The following is a 19,227-nucleotide window of genomic DNA, read 5'->3' as shown; positions in this document are numbered from 1 at the left end:
TGAGTTCTTTATCCACATGTAGAAGCAGTGAGGGAAATATTGTACAAGTTGTTCAGACAAAGCACTATTTAGTAATATGGATGTGACATGGGTCATGTTTATTGTGGTAATAATCAAGGAAGGGAAAACTGGACAATCCAGTTAGATCATGATTCCTAGACTTTATATAGGCAGATTCCAGAAAGTTCAATTAAAAATTAGGTGCGATCCTACAGACCTAATTAAATAAATAAATAAAAGGAATGAAGGCACATGAGATTTCAGTGTGTTCTGAAAACAAAAATTCTAACCAACAATCATGTATTTATCCACAATAAGGTATGTGAGGCCTGAAAAGCAGGGTTTCTCAGTCTCAGTCCTATTGACATTTGTAATCTGGTATGTCTCTGTTGCAGGGAGTGTCCTATGCCTTGTGAGATGTTTAGCAGCATCCCTGGCCTCTACCCACAAGATGCTGGGAGTACCCCACCCCCTCTGTTGTGCAACCAAAAAATATCCTCAGACATTGCCAAATTGAGGACTGCCCAAAAGGAAAAGAGAGACAACATTATCAGGTTTTAGAAATACTTATAAGCAACCACAGAAAAAGGAACTTAGAAGAGTGATTCAAATATCCTATCATTACAGATGAGAAGTTTAAAATCTCAGTTTAAAAAAAAAAAAGAAAAACCTTGAGAGCAAAAGAAAGGAATGTCCCCTGTGACTTATCAGAGCAAGATAAAGATTGTTACTTATTGTGTATAGGTAGGCAATAGGACAATTAAAATTACTAAAATATTTTGCATTATCTTCATTTACAAATAATCTAATATTACAAACAGATCATTTTTAGGTAAGAGAGTAAGAAAGCACTTTACATGTTATTCTGGATTTGTAAAGTTAGATAAATTTAATATCAAAAGCATATGGGAAAATGATCAAAGGCACAATAATATTTTTGGAATTCTTTGAAATTATTTTAAGAGTTGTACTATAAAATAAACAATCCTAATTTTCAGAAAAAATTAAAAATAGGTAGTGGTTAAAAAACTTCATAAGTTACTTAGTAAGAATCCCTGGAATAATTCTAGAACAATAGAACAATCAAAGATATGCTGAGTGCCTGTAATAGAAGAATTGACTCCCCAAAGACTTCTTGAGCATACTATAAATGAGATACGTCAAATTAATCTCATATTTGACTAGGTTTTTTGAGTTGTAGGTCAGAGAAGTGTATATTGATTTTAGCAAAGGGTTTGTCAAATACTTAGGCTATCTGTGTTCTTGCTGACAAACTCTAAAAGCATACGCTGATTGATAATACAGTTTGTTTTCCCTACATTAGTAGCCAACTATTTCCTCTATATTCATAGTCTCACCCTGTTATTATGCTATGGGGGAAACACTAGGACTCCTCAAAATAAAGTTTCAAAGCCATTAGATTCAATAATCAATAGTGCCCTTCAAAGTCTATCATTTTATAGTATTTCAATCACTGTGATCTATAAACTGTCAATGCAATTCAGTCTCTTTATTATGGCTGAATAAAATTTTATAGACTGATTCCTATCCACCTAGGTAAACATCATTCTTTTTGCAAAATTCTTAATCCACAGAGAAGGAAGTCCGTTAATATTTGTTTATTTTAAAAAGTATCACTTAGAAATGAAAATAAGATTTTTTGTTTCACTGTTAAATATTTGTAATAGTTTATTAATAACACAATCACTATTACACTGACAAAGAAGAACTGGTTTGCTAGATGGAAAAAAAATCTGCCTTAAGATCCTCTATCTGTCTGACTTCAGTTCTACTCCACACATTCCACATATTCACCGGCCAACTTGATCCCATAAATACAAAAATTACTAGGCAAAAATTTTACCAGTATAGATAATCTGGCAAATGAGATTATACCAACATAGATTTATTTAAGTGCCATAAGTCCCCTAAATAGATGGAATAATTTAATTACAAACTCACCTAGAAAGAAATGCACTGTTCCAACAGAAATGGTAAAAAGTCACACCAAATTTACATAACTACAAACCATGCATTTATTTAAATGGGCTGCTTAATTTTACTTCTACATTAATAAAAATATAGTGTATTGAATCTGCGATCTTTGATGATACTGTGATTTTTATTTTAATTTTTAAAATATATGTAAATTCAAGAAAGGAGACTCCAGTTTGACAAGTTAAAAATAAATGGATGGACTGCATGTCATATTCAACTATCACTTCATTGACTTTATTCTGCATAATAGTTTCCTTACGAGAGTATTGGTTCACTTGTGGAAAACTCAAATCACAGAATCAGGTAAAGGCATGCTGCAGTGATTTCTTTACAGCATCAACTAGGGTTCCTATTACAGAGGACATCTTTATACTCAGGTGTCTTCAAACTGAACAAATGGAAACTTACCTAATGAGAAAACAAATATTTAACCTGACTTGTATTCATTTTGATGATCTTCCTTGTAAAGGAAATGTATTCCTAGGAAATCCAGATCCATGGAGGAGAGGAAGTAAAACATGACTTCAAAAGAAAGGATCAATAACAGCACTCAGCTAGGTTCCTCTGCAAATTTGACAATGCTTGTTTTTAATATATAGTCTATGTCAACTGTGTGTTGTAAGTTCACAGGATTGCAGAGTTCAAACTAAGCCCATGAAAGTATGAATGCTTTAAGAGTTGGAGGAAGATTTGACGCAACAAACTCAATACACAGAGACCTTGTCAAGAACCTGCCCCACATTATTACCCAGTGAGCCCTGCATTGCCTGGGAGCAACCAATTTTGAAGCAACAAATGCTATTTTCCTTCCTGAGGAAGAAGGGTGAATTTTTTGTTTATATCACATGTATTAGTAAGCTACACTGGGTGCAAGGACCCTGATTTTTTATCTTTATCTTTAAGACAAAATAATGAGGAAAATAGCTAACACAGAAATGAGATAATATGGAGAGAGGTTTTGTTGTTTTTAAGAGACAAGTAACTAACTTATTATATAAGACCCACAAGTCTTTCTTACAAAGCCCACCTCTCAGCTGGAACCAGTCAGATATGAAATCTATTCTCCAAAAGATTTGCTTCCATAGCAGTAAGTAATTTCAGAATTTCAACCCTAAATAAACTCAGAATCCTTGGTTTACATGTATCTTCTATTCTGAAATCAAGAAGAGACAAACTCTAAAACCAATCTTACAGACCTCCATTCTTACCTCTTTTTTTTTTTTCTCAGAAACTTCAGCTGGAAGAAAATAAATTTAGCATGATTTTACATGAAATTATCCCAAGTAAAATCATCATTTCATACTCACTCATTCACTCACAAAAGCATTTAAGAGATTTAGGAAAAGTTAGGCATTAGGAATGAAGGTAGTACTTTCAAATCCAAATCTTACCTGGTAAATTGAAAAGGAACAACACCGCCTGAAATCCTTCTTGACTTGGGAGTTCCTCTCCTCAAGGGACAACTAAATCACAGTAGCCTATATTCTTAAACCCTGAAAGAAAAATCAGGAAGCTTGATCTGTGCACATAATGGCCTGCATAATGTAAGAAAGAGCCGTTTCTTGGCAACTAGGAAACAATCCTTTTCAATTAACTCACAGCAATTGGCCCACATTTGTTGTTAAACACCGAGTAAAGAAAATGTTTTAAGAACTCCAAAGAACCTGGTAATAGCTCACCAAGAAAATCAGATAAGTTTGTTCATTTCAAGAAGTATTTTTAATTAATTGACTGCCCATTCCACTCACCTAATCCTTTCCTAAGAACTTTTATTGACATACTTGTCTCACTTCCTTGTTGCATATTATTTACTTAAAACCCTAGTCCTGAAGAGTTTTATCTACTCTTGCAGAAGCACAGTGAAAAGGTGAAAGATAATTTGAGCAAACTAGTGGTGTGTAATGTTACTCTGGTCTTGGTCATTTTGCATACCATATTTTGTTTTCTAAAACATCAGCTTGAATGTAGCCCTGGATGTTCACGAGGATACATAATTCAAAACAGTTGTATGCTGTATTCTCTTTGCTGTTAAAGCCCACCTCCAGCAGACACTAATTTTAGGTGATACGTAGGAAGTGCAGCTGGGCCAGGTTACTTTTGTGCTAATTTAACTATGCTGAGGGATTCATACACACAGTCGTTTTTGGTATCTTTGAGGGGAATACCCCTGACCGTGCCCATACACACTGAGGATGACAGATTTCATGAATGCTCAAGTCTCTCATATAAAATGGCATAGTATTTACTTATAACCTGTGCACATCTTCCTCTATAAGTTGTCCCTAGATTATTTATAATAACATAAATACTATGGCAGTAGTTGTAAATACAACGTAAATGCTATGTAAATAGCTGCCAAGCAGGGAGCAAATTCCAGTTTTGCTTTTTGGAACTTTCTTGCATTTTTTCTTTCTTCAAATATTTTTGATCCATGGTTGGTTGCATCTGTGGATGCAGACAGAACCACAGGTGTGGAGGGCCAATTTTACTTAGGAGAATATGATGAACTCTTTGGACAATCTTCCTAGGGTGCTTTGCAGACTCTCATACATATTTGAAGTTTTATATACCTATAGGGGTCCATCGATAGGACCCTCACTTAAGAATCTCTGACCAAAAGTTTAAGTGGTGAGGTATGTGTTATACATAGATAATTTTTGCTGTTAAACTTTACCGTTGCAAATGGTAATGTTTTAAACTATCTAAAATGTTTGAAACTATGTTTATATCTCCCAAATGAGAAGATAGTTTTAGATAGATAATTTCCATATCCAACCAAGGCCATATTGGATGAATTTTGTCTTAATTCCCCTGTGTTATGGTGTTTACCCTCTACAGCTCTATTTTCTTTTTTCCACTTTTATCATCCAAATCTCCCTAAAATGTGTCAATCCTGTTTTGCTATCACTAATGGGTAATTCTTCCGAGGTAATATTTTTTAAACTATAACCTTTTGGAGGGCGTCTTCACGCAAAGCACTTTCTCTGTTGGTGGGAATAAGAGGCAGTGCTGTAAACTGTTGAAGGTGATGTGTTTGGGTAGACCTTTTGGCACCTTCAAATCGCATTCTCGACAGCTGTGTACACTTTCCACGGATAGAACTGGCTGGGATAATTTTATAACTGTTGCTTTAGCTTTCATACTGACTCTTCTACTTGCTAGGTCCATGACTTCAGGCAGATTTGTTAAACATTTTGTGTCTCAGTTCCCTTATCTGCCAAATGAAGTTAATAATATTTACATCGTAGTGTTATTTTGAGAATCGACTAAGATTACACAGGTAAAGCTTCTTAAAATGGTGCCTAGCAGATGGTAAGTGTACAAATGTTAGATATAACATCATTGTTGTTGTTAGCATTTCTGAACTACATAACTTTTAAGGTCCTTTTCAAATTTAGGATTTCCAACATCCCATGTAACCCTTACATAAAAAGCTAAAGTAATATAAACAAAGGCTCTTCAGACATATAAAGTTATTCTTCTTCCTTTTTTTATAGATAAATTCCCCTTTATCATCTAGTACATCTGTTTTGTTTTTTGTTTTTTTTTTCATTTTATGTCCACACCTGGGGCACATGGAGGTTCCCAGGCTAGGGGTCGAATTAGCGGAGCAGCTGCCAGCCTACACCACAGCCACAGCAAAGCAGGATCGGAGCCCATCTGCGACCCACACCCACAGCTCACAGCAATGCTGCATCTTAACCAATTGAGGGAGGCCAGGGTCAGACCTGTATCCTTGGAGACAATTTCAGGTTCTTAACCTGTTGAACCATAACAGGATCGCCCTACATCTAATATTTAGACTTTTAAAAGCCCTTTCATTAACAAAGAAAAATGCACAATTCTTTGAAAAGTTAAAAATTTCTTTATCTTTCTGAAAAATGCATTCTTGTTAAACAGATTGACTTAATTTAACCAAAGGCATAGAGAAGCAGAAATTCTTTAAGAATCTTTTCTTGGGAGTTCTCTGATGGCCTAGTGGGTTGAGGCTCCTGCATTCTCACCGCTATGGCTCTGGTTGCTGCTGTGCGGCATAGGTTCAATACCTGACCCAGGAATTCCCACATACTACCTGTGTGGCAAAAAAGAAAAAAAAAAATACAAAAACAAAGAAACAAAAAAACAAGAGAGAACTTGAAATAAATGTTGCAACTCTCATAAAAAAAAATCTTTTCTTGTAAGATATTTTATTATGTACAATAAAATTATTAAAAGAAGAATCACAAGTCTTTTTTCTTTTATTCTTAAAATGTATGGACCCATTAGTCGTGGCTCAGCGGAAACAAATCTGACTAGTATCCAGGAGGACAAAAGTTCGATCCCTGGCCTCACTCAGTGGGTTAAAGGGTACTGCACGGCCATGAGCTGCAGTGTAGGTTGCAGACGCAGTTCAGATCTGGCGTTGCTGTGACTGTGGTGTAGGCCAGAGTCTACAGCTCCAATTCAACCCCTCGCCTGGGAACCTCCATAAGCTGCAGGTGTGGCCCTAAAAAAGACACACACAAAAAAAATGTATATGGCCCATTGCCTCAGCTTTTGGCACCCATTTGAAGGTTTTCTTTAACTAGCAGCAGGTGCAGATCCTAATATTTAAGAGGAAATGCATACTTTTGAATATTTGCCATAAAAGCAGTCTAGTCAGAGTGGGCCATAAATACTTCATTGGATCCTTTCCAGCTTAAAAGGCAGGTTTAACCTTAGGTCTTAGCCGAATCCATTGTGCAGGCTTTTCAATCAAATACCACACCATCTTTCTGCTAGGAAAAAACCTGAAAATTATTCTAAGAGGCCAAATGAGCCAATCTTCTTTGGAAGGATTGGATTCAGCTACTCAGGTAAATATTTACTATCATCTGCTTGGTGCATGACAGCCTCCCCCACCCCCCTGTTCTTTATTTCTAGCAGTTTTTATTTGCCTCAATACCTTGAAATAGCAAATTCTAGTCCAGGGGAAACTAACTTACGAAATGTAAAAAAAAAAAAAAAGTTGAAAAGGACAATATTTGTTTAAAAGTACTGAACTCTGGAGATATAACAGAAATACTCTGGAAAACATCAATCTAGTGTCTCTCTTCACAGAGGATTGAATGTAATATGAAAACAGTGCTGCATAAGCTATTGGGAGATGTGAATTCCTCATCACAAATTCTATAACAATCTAAGTCACCTAGTCATTTCCCTTTCATAAGTCTGAGAAAGTCCTCAAAGTTCAGGGCTACCAATTCAAAACACAGCATGGTATACACTTTTATTAGTATCTTTGGGATTCCTTTATTTCTGAGTCAATATAGTATTGAAAAATGATTCATCATGGAAAACAGTAAAAGTTAAATAAAATCAATACTGTTATGCAAAAATATACAGAAGTCATAGATAATCCTTCCATAGTTTATAGACTTGCGAACAAGACACCAAGTCTCATATGACAAAATTGATGAAGACTATACAAAATAATTTTTACAGATAGTATTTAATAATGAAATATTTTACAAAATAAAGTATCTTATAAACATTGACTAAAAATAGAAATAAAAGTCTGGCAGATTATTATCAGACAAACCGAATATTTCTGAGTTCTTGTTTTTGGCTCTAAGAGAAAAGAAATGAGTGTTAGAAACTGTGTGAATGCCTATCAGAAGGGTAGAGTTTCTGTAAGATTCTAGTTTGTTTTTTTCCTTCATTGGCCACACCTGAGGCAGCTGGAAGTTCCTGACACAGAGATCAAATTCAACCTGTAGCCGTGACCTAAACTGCAGCTGCAGCAATGCCAGATCCTCTACCCACTGTGCTGGGCTGGGGATCAAACCCAAGCCACCACAGAGATAATACCAGATCCTTAGCTCACTGTGCCACTGTGGGAACCCCTAGGATTCTAGATTTTAAGCCTAACAGTGAGAAATTACTGACCAGGGAATCTTGTTAAACATGCAGATTCTTGAACCACAATCCCAGGTTTTGAATGTCTTGAGGAAGGCCAAGGTATCTATATTTTGTCAGGTTCCTAGCGCTGGCACGAGTAGGCTTACGGCCGCTGTTGAGAACTACTGATGCAGAGAAATACAGGTAGCTGGGTCTCTGTTTCTCTTACAGAGGGAACACTTGGATATATGTAAGAGGAGGAAGGTAACCAAAAGCGAGAAAGGTGATTGGTCATGAAGAAAAGTAGGAAAATACAACTTAGCTTCCCTGGGCCAGAGAACAGAATGGAGAGTGAAGAACAAATCTTGAGAGGCAAACAGAAGATGTAGACAAACCTGTAATGGCTTCCCTTTTGTACTTGTCATGACATTTCATATAATGAAAGTCAAAAGTCCTTACAATAGATTGCCAGATGGCTGCTTCTTAACTCTCATTTTTCACTCTTTTCCCATTGACTGGCTCCACTTGGTCTACCAACTGTCCTTTAAAGCAGAACATCCTCCTCTACTTCCTTCAGTCCTTTCTTTAAATGGTATCTTCTCAAGAGTCTTTCTTTGACCACCCTTTCTGATACCACAACCCCTGCCCCACCCACTGACACTCCCTCTTCCCTTCCTGTGTTAATTGTCCCTCTCTCATTTATTACCACGTTCTAGACTTACAAATGGTCTGTCTGCTCCTACTAGACCATAAACTCTATGATGGCAGGGACTTTTATCTATTTGGTTGACTGGTATGTCCCCAGTATCTAGAATATTACCCAGCACATTGTAACTACTACTACAGGGGATTAAAGAGGGTCCCCATTAAAAAGTATGATATTGTTAATAGAGAGATAAAGGACTTTATTCAGCATGAGAAGTAGAGAACAAATATTCAAAAGATTCATTTTTAAATTCTCTGGGCTCTTCTAGGAAAAAGAAAAAGAAGAAGGAACTTAAGTATGGGAATCTTTTCAACTGTTACAATGCTTCAAGGTATATTTATTTTCCATTCTCCCACAAAGGTAAGCATGGGTAGTTATTGTTTAACCCTATCAAAAGCTAATAATTTTGTCACATTAGCCTTGGGGATATGAAAAACAGGAAACTTTATCGAGGTGCATAGATTCATAAGTAATATTTTAAAAGGTTATTTGAAGGGTGTTAACAGAATTGCTTTTGAATAGACTTGTATTAATGTGAAATAAAAAAAAATTTGAAAAAAAGTGTTGAAAAACTTTGAATTGACGCCAAGAGCCCGCCCCCCCCCCCCTTTTGCATGCATAGCTAAGCCGAATATTACTTTTTGGGCAAAAACTATTATAAAAATCAGCCTTATGCCATGGAAATTATGATTCTAGATAATAATGTCAGGATTACTCCATTATATTGCAGAATGCATTTCTTCCAAGTGGCCTAACACTACAGATTAAAAATGGGACAAACCTCATTGGTTCATCTGAAAAGCAAACAAAGGCCTTACTCACCCAAAGTCTTTCTTTCATTCCTTTCCCAACTCTCATTCCTTGGAAAAGTCCACTTTTATTTGTATATCAGACTGGCTTTCCTCCCATAATAATATGAAAATTCCTCAAAGTTATTTGCAGTGACATTGTAGTGGCCTAGTGGCTTTCCAACTGTTTCACCTTGTAGACAGCCGAGTCTTAGTCAAAGGATAACCTCTGACCCTAGGTGCATAGAATTGCCGAGGGAGGGGCTGGATTCAAAAATCAAAGTTGAAACGAGAGTAGAAGAGGGAGCAGGAGGGGAGAAATGTTTAACTTGCTGATTTGTCCCATGTACAGGAGACAAGCGACTCTCTCAAAGTCACATAAATCTCCAAATGCCTCCTGACATTCTCTTCTTTTTTCATTCCAGCATCTTCAAAATTCAAAATCTCATCAACAAATAAATGACCATTGACAAATAACTATCACGTTCTTAGGACATTTCCAACAATGTTATCTGTGTGCCCTTCCCCAAACATTCTCTCTCCCTGTCCCTCTATTGCTGTGCCTCAGTCTCTCTCTTTCTGCCTTTCTCTCCTTCTCCATGTCTCCTTTCTCCTTCTTTCACACACACACACACACACACACACACACACACACACACACACCCCACCTATCAAAATTGTGTGCTCAGTCTTATCTGACTTGTTAAGTATTCATCTACTCTGGGCCAAAGACTGGTAAGTTACATGTGCTACTTTATTTAACCTTTAAAACAACCCTAGAAGGTGAATACTTTTATCTCCATGTTACGGCTGAATAAAATGAGCCACAGAGAGATTAAGTAAATTTCCTAGTCACACTTATTAGCCAGAGAGGCTAAAACCAGGTCGGACTGACTCAGAAATGCTTGCTTTTGATCGTCATGCTATGTGGTCTCTTCTCAACCCCTACCATGTCCAACAAATGATTATACTTGAAAATTCCCCTGATTTTGTGTTAAATAAATAATAGCAGAAATTAGAATGCTTGGTAAATCTACTCTGAATAGATTACGTTAGTCCAATTAACATTTTTTTTGGCTTTTTTTGGCTTTTTATGAAACACCGTGAAGTACTTTTAAGGACAAAAGAAGCAAACATTTTCATGTGTCTTATGTAATGATGTGCAATTTAGACCTAATCCTTTTAGCCCAGAGATGGAAGACTGACACTCTAAACAAAGCTCATTGTGTTCTTTTGTGCTGCCATAACAAGGTATTTAAAGGATGAAATTCTGGCTGGCAGATGGACTTCTTGGCATAACTATACATGCATCACAGAAATTGTTTTGTTTCAGAGGATTCAAACAAGATGCCTGACATTTCTCAGAAGATAATTTCCACTTATAAATATGGTAACTTGTTAGGTGGGGGATGTTAAGGGACAATAACGAAGGTTTTTAAGGTGTTTGTCTTGTTTATAACTTTGTATGACGAGTAAAAATTGAATTTACCAAAACTTTACCTAATTCAGAGAACACATACTTGAGGTCCTGAGTTGCTGTACTAGAAGTCCAAGTACCCACACCTGCCAAGATGTGAGGAAGCTAAGCCAGATGTAGGGATCTCCCATACATGCTTTGGTTGACAGCTGAGCTGAGCTCCCAGTTGACAGCTAGTGTCAAATGCCAGCCATGAGAGTGAGCCTTCTTGGACATCCATCCCAGTCGAGCCTTCAGATGACTGTAGCCCTGGCCAACATTTAGCAACATCTGTATGAGAGACTCCAAGAGCAGGCTCTGCCCAGCTGAACTCTTCCCCAAATTCCTGTCAGACAAAATCGTGGGCAAAATGAAATGAATGTTGTTTTATATAAGTAGGTTTTGGAAATTTGCTATGTCCCAAAAGTAACAGATGATGTTACCTGGAAGTCTGGTATTACCAGGACTAGTGAACATCAAGTGGCTGTCAAGGAAAGCTTGAAGGAGAGTAAGTGAAATGCTTTTAGGGGCCAGAAGAAGAAGACCCTGGATACATTGTGGGGAGTTTATGACAACTGTTACTGCAGAAAATAGAAATGTACCTATTGAACTAATTGATCTGGATCAGGATATTTCTAGGTTAAATGTTGAAAGTGACAACTAATGTCTTCTAGCTGCACATCATAAAATGAAGATAAAGAGATATGAGTTAAAGTAAAAAGTATTCCATTTTCAAGCAGAATGTAGATTTGTTAGATTTAAAAATAAAACTAATTCTCATCCCTAGTCTCTCCCAGAAGACCCTCAAAAGTAAAAAAGAGCCTCAGGGCAAAGATCGAATCCTGGGTGCTGTCAGTAAACATGGTCTAAGGGTAATATGAAGCACAATTTATAACTGTAAACTTCTTTCTTAAGACATAGATGTAAGGTGATCTCTCAGAGACTCTTTCAAAAGCTTGCTATGGACTTTTAAGATGCACCTCACAGAACTTCTATTTTCAGTTGAGCAATAGCCCCTTATAAGAACCTTAAATAGCCTCATAGGGAACCCAAGGTAGAGATCTGCTCTGAGGTCAACTTTTCAGTCTTTATATAGAAACACACTATGCAAGATTGAATATTTTAAGCAAAAAGTAAGGTATCTTTTAATTATTCAGTCAAAACCATCCAAGTTTCAAATGAGGATTCTACTTAGAAGTTTACCCCACAGATTCGAAAATATTACATTCTGTAAACAACAAGGACTTTCTATATAGCACAGGGAACTGTATTTAATATATTTAAAAACCTACAAGGAAAAAACTACAATATAGATATATATGTATGTATAACTGAATCACTTTGCTGTGTACCTGAAACTAACCCATTGTTAATCAACTGTGCTTCAATTTTTTAAAAAATAATAAAATATAAAAGATTGAAACAAATATAACATTCTATTTGGAGGGGGAAGTGTGTACATGGCCACTGTGATTTTGTCTGGCCAAAGATCTCTATAAAGCTCCATTTGTAGAGACAGAGTCCCTCAGACGCAGGACATCTATTGCTGAATCCATCATTACGCAAGCTTTGAAGAACCCAGCAGAAGCTGCTAACCTGTTAACCTTACATAGCTTATGTTCCCAGGCAGTCCAATTTTAGAGAACAGATAGTGGGATTGTGAGTTTGAAGAGAGCATGCTGTGTTGCAGTAGTGACAGGTTTCAGAGGCAGAGATGTGAAGGAGATAAAGAGAAAATTTATAGGCTTGGCATCAGGAGGTACACATGATCTCAGTCCTGCCAGAGCTTCACCTCTGTGACGAAATACTTGACAGTGTAGAAAAGTGTACTTGATAATGTTGAAAGTTGCTAAGACTTGTACATCTTCTCCTCAACCATGCACCAACTGGAAGGAGAAAAGTTCTCTGGAAATGTGTTAATACTAGAGAGTCTTTTGCAATGAGCCACATGACAAGGTGCTATTGAACGGTTTGGAAAATCAAACTCAGCCAAAGCATGTAATTACAAGAGCAATCTACAGTAAGGCATTATTGGAGAAGCTTTAGAATGGGAGATCTAAATTCTTGTTAGCAAAAATTTGTTCAAGAAAAGAAAAGAGAAAGGCGACAGGTGTTGTCTTAATGGAACCCAACCAAATGGCACAGTTGAACTGGAGGCCTTAGTTGAGACTGGGGGAGTTGCAGTTGGTGATGCTGGTTTAATAACCTTCCCAGCAAAATCAGCTTCCCTGCAAGGTTCCTAGGACTGGTCTCCAACTTCCAGCTCTGATCTGAAACCCAGAAAACCTGGTGAGAGGAATTCCCATTGTAGCTCAATGGGTTCAGAAAACAGTGTCCCTGTGAGGATATAGGTTCAATCCCTGGCCTTGCTCTGTGGGTCAAGGATCCAGCATTGTCTAGGAGGTCACCGATGTGGCTCAGATCTGGCATTGCTGTGGTGTAGGCCGGCAGCTGCAGATCTGATTCCACCCCTGGCACAGGAACTTCCATATGCCATAGGTGCAGATGTGAAAAGGAAGGAAGGAAGTGAGGGAGGCAGGAAGGAAGGAAGGAAAAGGAAGAAACCTAGTGAGAGACCGTGCCCATTAATTTAACGTATGAAGTCTGATCTCAGAGAAAACAGCTGGGACCATCCACCTTTAACTTAGGAGCTAATCATTTACATATTCAATGCATGGGGTTGCCAGATGAAAGTATCTTCCTCCTGCCTTTTTAAAATGAGGCTATAGAAAAGATGGGTATTTACAAGCAAACAACACTTGCTATGGGAGACTTTCCCTAGCCATCCAGAAATTAAGAGCATAAAACAAGGAAAAACCAAGGAAAAAGTAATCCCTGAAAGTTAAATTGCCCAGTAGCTATTCTGGCTCCTTCCAATGCTCCTTTCTTGTATGTAGGAGTCATTAACCCAAAAGTCAGCATTGATTCTGGAAGTGGAAAATATATAGAGGTCACTGGTGAGAATTTTTGTCAGGCCTGTATTCGCCAATGCTGTGAACTTTAAGCTACAGACAACTGCATAGCGCCCAAAAAACGACAGGCCACAGAGATGTCTGCTGATGAAGGAAGACCCTGCCTGATTAAGCTGGAAGAGTGGTGGTATTGGCGTGGGTAACTAATCCTGTGTAGGTGAGTGTGAAAAGCCTTCCCAGCATCCAAACTGTGGAGCTGAGCCAGAAATAAATAGCTCATGTGCCAATTCAAATCCTCAAAGAGAAAATGTTGTTTGGGCTCACAGAGGAGTTTGAAGCATGGGTGCCAAAAATAAATTCAGCCTCATCTTTTCACTCAAACCTCAGGAGGAGGATTTGTACAGAAAGTGAGCAAGAGGCTGCATTTTCCCTCTCAGGATGCTGTATTTGATGCTGTTGTGCACCACCTATATCCCCTTCCAGAACCAAGGTTGTTGCTCTCCTAGTTGACTGGAATTTTACATGCTGATGGCTCACAGCTGCATTCTTCTTCAGGAATTGCCCTTGGCTCAAAGAAGCTGCCTTACCCAGAATTATGCCCTCTTCCTGGGGGTCCGCACACAATTCAATCCCTGGGTGATGCAGGATACAAAGGTTTGTCCCCCTTATCTCCATTCAAGGCATCTTGAAAAGGCCATTCCACCTTCCGAAGTAAATTCACGGAATCCACTGAGGCTGTTCTTGTAATTACATCACAAATTGCCTTACTTTTTCATGTGTCCTTGATTAGCAGTAACTCCCTTAACGAATTAAATATTTTGATACTAACTTGGTGTCAAGGCACTTTGCTAGATGCTAGGAAAATCAAAATTATGACCTGGTTTCTTAACTTACAGAAATGATAAATGACTCCAAAATATCATACAAGGCTGTGTAACCTAAGTATAAGATATTAAGTCATTCATTCATCAAACCTGAAGCACTTGAATGGGCTTTGTGCAGCAGTATAAAGGTCAGGGAGGGGGTGGGCCCTGCTGTTAAGGATTTCAGTGGTAGTGGGGGGGGGGAGGTCTCTTGAATTTCCTTGTTTGTTTCCATATGTCTTCACTTCAGAAAAAGAATTTGAGTTAGATCAGAAAAAGTAATTAGGTATTTTTGCTGAGTTGGGGTGTGAGGGGAATTCCGGTTTGAGGTAATAGTGTGAAGGAAGCAAGTGGAAGACCATTTCCTCACAATAGCTTCTGACAGCGTTTTTTAAAATTGGCGCCAGAGTTCCCGTCCTGGTGCAGCAGAAATGAATCTGACTGGGAACCATGAGGTTGCGGGTTTGATCCCTGGTCTTAATCAGTGGGTTAAGGATACGGCGTTGCCGTGAGTTGTGGTGTAGGTTGCAGACTGAGGTTCAGATCCGGCGTTGCTATGGCTGTGGTGTAGGCCGGCAGCTGTAGCTCCCATTAAACCCCTACCCTCGGAACCTCCATATGCCGTGGGTGCAGCCCTCAAAGGCAAAATATAAAATTGGTGCCAGAGGAGATTATTCAACACCAAAGAGAGTCCAAAGTGGAGAGAGGCCTCAAGACAGAGGTAAGGAATTCTGGTTTTGTTTAGTAGGAAGCATAAAAATTGTTTCCAGTTTTTCAGTTATTTAACGCTGTATTGTCTAGCTCAGTTTCTCTCTCTCATCCTGACCCTGCTGATGGTGATAGCACAATCCCTGTTCTAGACACTCTCATTTTCTCAATGCTGTTCCACTTCATTAGTCTCCATCCTTGGCCATGTTTGTCGTCCCCCTTTAAAAGATGATAAACTGTGATTGTTTTAAACCACTTGGTTTTGGGTGGTTTCTTATAACTGATATGACAGTAGACAACTGATATATAATTTGGACTCTTGCACAAGCGCCTCACTCAGGGTGGGCTTGAAAGACAGCATTCGAGGAGCAGTCTCCCCCACTGCCAAAGGTTTGGGTAGTGTGCATGATCATCTCTTTTGTGTCAAAAGAGAGGTAGGTTGATATAAGATTATATATGGACTCATTAGCAGTGATAAATGATTTGGGTAGCTCTTTGGGAGCTTGGAAGGAGAAAGAGTGAGAGGAAGAGATCTGGAGAAGGGGCATGTGAAGTGGCATATAAACATGGGTGTGAAGGGTGACTAGGTTTGATTCACATCATAATGCCCATCAGAGAGAATCTACTATTAAAGGGGCACTAAATAACCATGTAGAATAATTTAGCCAGTCTTTGTTGAAAGTCAGTCCAGTATTGCACAAAAGGTTTATACCAGATAAGCTATGGAGGCAGGGAGGGAGGCTGTGCATGAGCTCAGGATTGTGGAAAACCACTCACCAAGGCAGACCTAGTACTGCTGCTGCCAATCATCTAACCTGCCATCAGCAAGACTAATACTTCCCTCTAATATTGGCCTTGAGGGGACCAATTAGACAAAATTTATACTGTCTGTGAAATATCAGGAGGCAGAAATTAATTTTGAGTGGTGTTCCCTACGTGATTGGCTTCCCTGCCCATTAGGCTCATAGGCTGCACCATTATCCAAGAGCAAACAAAATGTTTGATCTATCAATATGTGATCATACGTAAGTTGCATTGGACCAAGCAATGCTCTTTACAGCAAGTGAGATGTGACTATAGGCACTTGACCATGAGATTCACTGGCCCTTTCATGTTTTACCATCCTGATTCTGCCAACTTGACAGAGTGATGGAATGGCTTTTTGAAGGTATACACCTAAAGCGGCAAGTTGGAAATTATACCTTGTAACAGAATTCCCATCATGGCACAGTGGAAATGAATTCAACTAGAAACCATGAGGTTGCAGGTTTGATCCCTAACCTTACTCAGTGGGTTAAGGATCTAGTATTGCTGTGAGCTGTGGTGTCGGTCACAGACTCAGCTCGGATCTGGCATTGCTGTAGCTCTGGTATAGGCTGGCAGCAACAGCTCCGAATGGACCCCTAGCCAGGGAACCTCCATATGTCACAGGTGCAGCCCTAAAAAGACCAAAAAAAAAAAGAAAAGAAAAGAAAAGAAACTATACCTTGTAAGAATGTGGCCCACACCTTCATCCTTCCTTCAGAATAAAGAGCACACCCTTAAATGATGCTGTGTTCCCAAGGGAAAATACATGGATCTGGGAACCAAGGGTTGCAAGGAGAAAGGGACCTATCCTGGTTATCAACTTCTAATGACCCACTTAGGAAACTTGTTCTTCCCATCCCCACAACTCTAGGTCCTGTAGATTTTTTTGTCTTTTGTCTTTTTAGGGCCACACACGTGGCATATGGAAGTTCCCAGGCTAAGGATCTAACCAGAGCTATATATAGCTGCCGGCCTATGCCACAGCCACAGCAACGACAGATCCGAGCTGAGTCTGTGATCTACACCACAGCTCACGGCAATGCTGGGTCCTTAACCCACTGAGTGAGGCTAGGGATCGAAGCTGTAACCTCATGGTTCCTAGTCAGATTCGTTTCGTCTGCATCACTATGGGAACTCAGGTCCTGTAGATTTGTAATGGACATGATTCCCAGAGGGAGAATTTCTCCACAGGAGCCACATTAAACTTTAGCTATGAATGCCACGTGGCTACTTTTGGTTCTTCCTGCCAGAGATATAGTAGACCAAAAAGGATCCACAATCCTGGCAGGGGTAATTGATCATCAGATAGTAGGGTTGCTGTTATATATTACACAATAGGATTAGGGAAAAATACATTTGACACCCAAGTGATCTGCTAGAGAAGGGGGTAAAGGGAAAGAAGCTCTTGGTATTCCCCTGACCAGTTTTAATGGTAAATGGACATGTGCAGAAGCCACATCCTGAAAAGGGCGCAGCATCTTTGGGCCCAGACCCCCTTAGCGATGGGGGCCTGGATCATCCCCTCAGGCAAGTGATGGAGACCAGCTCACTACCCAATGGTAGTCATGGGAAATCTAGTAGATGAGGGAGACAATAAGTATCAGGTGTAACCTAGAGCATAGTTGGTGGGGTGAGGGCAGCTGAGGGCAAGGGAGGAGGGAGAAAAGGAGAAGGAGGCTGACACTGCATCTCTGCAGCTTGTTCTGCTAAACTTTCTCTAAAAGGTTTCCCAAGGTCCATTATAATCCTGGAGTTGTTCCTTTGCAGAGGGAATACACTGTATGAAGCAACTGGAACTAAATGGCATGGAGGGGAATGTAGTGGATGCATTTGGACACACTTAGATTCCCCTTCATAGTCAAGGCTTTCATGATCTCAGATGCTGGGAGTATTGCCTGATGATGACTTAGAGTTGCATCCAATTTGGGGAATTGCTGTCAGGTTAAGGAAACTGACTTGCTCAAATCTATGCTCCAGTTCCTGGAGGAAGCCATATCTGATGATTGTTTGTTATGGAGTTCTTTCCTTAATGTGGGACATCTTTGTAGGATCATTTCAGTCGGATGGGAGTATGCATTGTCTTAAGCTTCTGTTTCAGTCATATCCCACCTCAAATTCTACTACTGCTCAATCTTTCTTCCCTTGCTCCTTCAAAGATTCTGCTTTCAAGAGTATTCTTTTGAGGGGGTGGGCTGCACCCATGGCACATAGAAATTCCCAGGCTAGGGGACTAATTGGAGCTGCAGCAGTCAGCCACATCCATGGCCACAGCCACACCATATCTGAACTGTGTCTGTGACCTACACCACAGCTCACAGCAATGCCAGATCCTTAACCCAATGAACAAGGCCAGGGATTGAACCCAAGTTCTCATGGATACTAGTCGGGTTCGTTACCACTGAGCCAAAATGGGAACTCCCAAGAGTACTTCTGATAAACCTCATGCATGTAAATCCTGGGAGAACTTTACCTATGACAGTATATTTATAAACCCAAATTTCTAAGAAAGGCAGATCCTGAAGCCTCTTTTATTTTGGTAAAACCTCCTTAAGGAGTTTTGTGTATATGATGCTGAGTGCAGGAGATCCTTATATTTTGCACAAAATAAGAATTCAAAACTCACAGGAAACATTTTCATAAGAAGGACCAGAGGCCACATGATAAAGTGGAAAAAAAAGACAAGGAAGCCTGATAAATGTGGAAAGAGTAGATTTCTTGTTGAAACCAGTGAAGGGATTGAGTTGCACTCAGGTTGACAAGGAGAGAAGAAAGGAGGCATATGTGTATGTAGCAGTCACTTACACAGATCTCTGGTCCCTGCTTGCAACTTCTACATGTCTCTGAAATTGCAACTTTGAGGGGCAGAAAAATCCATGGCAAATATCAGATTATAAAATATATTAGCTGTATCAAGTTGTAATTTTTAAGAGTTGAATTTGGTTTCACATTAGTATCTCTTACTAAATACATTTAAAAAATTATCTGCTACCGTTATTGTGATTTATCATCATCGGGGTCATATTTGACTTTGCTTTCTCTCAAAGGCTACATTCAGTTCATCTGGAAATCTCCTTGGCTCTATTTTCAAAATCTACTCAGAATTCAGATATTCTTCAGACAAAGTGGAATA

General features: G+C 39.0%; 1 protein-coding gene across 6 annotated transcripts in view; it reads right to left on the bottom strand.

The window, feature by feature from the left end:
• ITPRID2 (ITPR interacting domain containing 2) overlaps positions 1–3,459 on the bottom strand; it is a 91,797-nt gene extending 88,338 nt beyond the window's left edge. For 4 of the 6 annotated variants that reach the window (XR_014829868.1, XM_085000025.1, XM_021076138.2 and 1 more), the window contains exon 1: positions 3,390–3,459. The gene's annotated coding sequence lies outside the window, so the exon portion shown is untranslated. Of the gene's footprint in view, positions 1–3,206 lie in introns of all 6 variants that reach the window. The other 2 variants (XM_085000027.1, XM_085000026.1) reach the window with 1 other exon arrangement.
• Positions 3,460–19,227: the final 15,768 nt, after the last annotated feature.

This window comes from Sus scrofa, chromosome 15 (genome assembly GCF_054392235.1).
Source record: "Sus scrofa isolate SSC_HxYL_T2T_F1_AM1 chromosome 15, Sscrofa_HxYL_maternal_Yorkshire_Landrace_v2.0, whole genome shotgun sequence".
In the NCBI taxonomy this organism is placed as follows: Eukaryota; Metazoa; Chordata; class Mammalia; order Artiodactyla; family Suidae; genus Sus; species Sus scrofa.
Note: the sequence above shows the minus strand (reverse complement) of the source record. Positions and strands in the feature narration are given on the sequence as shown.